Below are 3,715 nucleotides of genomic sequence, written 5' to 3'. Positions count from 1 at the left end.
CAGTCACCACCACGTTTTTAGAAGCACTAACCTGGCATAATTTAAAGTGTCCTGTACCTACCACTTTATCGGTTTGTCTTCTGTGTGGATTCATTTCCTTGCATGCTTTCTACGGGCTTCCTCTGCAAGCCTCAGCACAGTGCTTCCGGAACTAGTCTACCTGTGGGAATCTTGTGGAGACAGTTTTAAAACTTCCAAGTCCAGAGCATATCCCGGGCCAATTAGTAACAACTTTGGGGGTGGGAAACAGGAATCAGTAGTTTGGGGAACTCCCCAGGGATTCCAGTGTGCAGGAAAGTTTGGGAACCACTGCGCAAACGCCTTGCTGCTCAGTATGGTCTGGACCAGCGGCATCATTAGAAATCAGAACCTCAGGCCTACTTGAATTAGCGACATCTGCAGGTGATTTGATGATGTTACAATCTGAGAAACACTGGGCTTGAGTGAATGAATATGGGAATCCTGGTTCATGAGGACCACATGTTTGAAGGATGTCCTTGGATGAGGATAACAGTAAAAGAATGGATTGTCTGATGTTTCGCCAGATATGTATTTTCCACATCCTGCATCATTTCAAATCACTAAGCAAGTGCTTGTCTGAAGGTGGTGAACAGGTCCCTACAGAAAGGTACAGGTGTCTGAATAAGGCATCCCCTGTCGCTCTTCTCATGTGCAGCTCCAGCCCCTCTCCCGAGGACGAGTCCGCATGCATCCCTCCAGAAGTCCAAAAGTCTTAAATGGTTGTGTTGGCTCCTGCCTTCTGTCCATGCCCACCGCACCGCAGACATAGCCGGGGTGCATCATGAATCTTTCTGAGATCCTCCCTTCTCCTGGCCTGCTGACCCATGGCTTTCCCCCTGCCTTCCTGACTTTTCCTATCTCCTTGACCAGTTGTTCTCCCCACCCCCTTAGTTGGGTTCCCATGTTTTCATAATCAGCCCTTTTCTATGATATATTTCCCGAGAAAGGACTTTGAGCCTAAATCACCTGTCTTTGGATTCTAACTACAAATGTACTAACTGTAGGACTTTTGGACAAGGTTCTTTTGCTTTATTTTCTAACCTTTAAACTGTACTGTTAATACGCACCTGTTAGAGTCATATTTGGAATGAATGAGATTATATTAACCAATAGTTCCATTTATTATGTGCCACCCCCCTGTGCCAGGGACCTTTACTGCCAGCTTTCAGTTCTCCCAACAACGTGCCCTTTTCTTCTTTCTCTTTCTTTCCTGTGAACTGATTTGTTGCTCCACCCCTCTACTCTTTGCAGTTTACTGCCCAGTGTGTTTTTCTATGGTCCCACATTTCTAAAAGACAAATGGATATTTTTTTTTTAACATCAAGCAGTCACCTCAAACTCAAACATTGTAAGTCAAACAATCTCACCATCTCTATATGGCTACACCTCCTTCCCTGCTCCCATGTCAACAGCGGTACAATTCTGTCTCCAGCTCATGAAAACCTAGAACAATGATTCTCAACCCTGGGTGCACATGACAGTCACCCAGGAGCATTCGAAAATGATGACACCTGGGGCCTCCACCCCCAACAATGAAATTGGAGTCCCTGATCCCCCTCCTTCCTCTGCCCATCACTGGCCTGGCCAACTTTTGCACCGTCCCATCCATTCCCCTCCCACCCTCCATCTAATTTTTCTTTGCTCTGGGCTTAGACACCTGAAACATCCTCTCAACAAGTTTTCCTACCTTTATATGCTTGTACCTCTAATTCCCTCCAGCATGTGGCTGCCAGCATCATCTCCCTAAAACATCTGAGATTTTTATAGATTTAAGTGTACAAGATTTGTCATTGCAAAGCATTTTTATCCCTCTTAGCTATTATTCCTCAATTCAGGTAACGGCACTCAGGTGCGAAGTGGAGTCCCTGGGGTCAGGCCTCTCCAGGCTTCTTCCTGCCCTGGGCACAATTCTCCACCTAGATTAAGTCCTACTTCCTCTGGATCAACCTTACCCAGCTTTTCTTCCTTTGAACCTTTGTAGCCCTTACCTTCTGTAGCACTGAGGAGTCCTTGAACCTGTTGGGTTACTTTATTTGGGCATATAATTTCCTATTTCCTCAATCTGTTTAATCTCCATAACAGCAGAGACTGGATCATGTTCTTTTTGAATCCTCAGTAGCAAGCTGACTTGCACACAGTAGGGGCTAACATTATTTGTTAGTTAAATGAACATAACCATGAACCATTGTGTGACGTCTTCAACGTTTTACATGCATGTCTTCACCAGGGAATCTTTCGGTGCAAGGAACGTAATCACACTCAAATTTCACATGAAAAGGGATTTAGTGTAAGGATTCAAGGGATCTCAAAGCACCAATGGCAGAAAGACCTCATAGGCTGGGAACTGTCTGCAGACAGCCTGTTTCTCAGTTTGGAACTGTTTGGGTCAGTTGTCCTCCTTCCCCTCACACCTTTGCTTTCTGGACATCCCTGAGACCATTGCATTCATTTCCTGTGCCTGTGTGCGCGTGTGTATGTCTTGCTAGTACGCGCATGCTCTCTTTCCTCTCCTGCCTCTCTCTCCCAGCTTTCACACCCTCACAGTCCCAGGTCTTGATCCTCCCTGTCTTGTTCCCTCCACTCTTTTCTATGCAGATCAGCTTCTGTAAGCCTCTGAATTGCGGTCCCTGTGTCTGTTTTCCATAGGTTTGGCTCAACACAGGCAGCCCCAACCTGACATAATCCGCTCCTTAACTCCACATGGCTCATGACCCTTAAAGGAGAATCACTGGCCCATCTGGGGTTCGGGTTCCTCCCCAGGCCCAAGCAGCATCAGCCTGAAAGGATAAGACTGTGGGTCTCACAGGTCAAGCTAAAAGCTTAACGTGGACAGAATTCGGGTAGGCTTTCCTAACTGAAAATGTGCACTTACTAGCTTCAGCTTCTTTATCTGCCTTCTGCCATGTGACTTTGTCCCTCCCATGAAGGGGGCTGGAGGTATGTTCTCTCCTTGGCTCTAAGTTCAGCTGTGTGACTTGCTTTGGCCTGTCGTTAGACATGACAGTGTGCCGAGTCCAGGCCTAGACCTTGAGAGAACGTGGGTGTTGCCCTCCTGTGCCTCTACCATTGCCACAAGGAGGACATTGCTGCTTTGACCAGTTCCAGGAGGAAGAGAGACATGACAGGCAAAGCCAGGTCATCCAGTGGAACCCAGCATAGACCAGCCTACCCTCAGCCAATCCGCACACCTGTGGCGATAAATGACCGGGAACCGTTGAGTTGTAGGATGGTTTATTTTGCAGCAATTTTGTGGCAGTAGCTAACTGCTACACTCTTTTCACTGGTACTTTCCTTCAGCCAGTAAACGTACTCAAGTATCTCATCTTAAAAAACAAACAAACAACTCCTTTATGTCCCTGTGCTTCTGTCCACTGTGAGATTTCATGTCTTCCCTTCACTGCCAAGCTACTAAAAACAGTAGTCTGTGTTCTTATTCCTCTTAGCCTATCCATGCTTTCATCATCAAAATTTTAAGCAAATACACAACGAGAGTAACTAGTACAGAGAAGCCGTGTAGTCCCGTCACTCAGCTTCCACAGCCATCTATGTGTTGCCATCCATTTTCATCTAACTGCTTCCATTCCAACTTTCTCTACCCTTTTTTTTTTTTTTGAGAGGGCATCTCTCATATTTATTGATTGAATGATTGTTAACAACAATAGAATTCTGTATAGGGGAGTCAATGCTCAATGCA

The sequence above is a fragment of the Manis javanica genome, chromosome 1 (genome assembly GCF_040802235.1).
Source record: "Manis javanica isolate MJ-LG chromosome 1, MJ_LKY, whole genome shotgun sequence".
NCBI classification, from domain to species: Eukaryota; Metazoa; Chordata; class Mammalia; order Pholidota; family Manidae; genus Manis; species Manis javanica.
Note: the sequence above shows the minus strand (reverse complement) of the source record.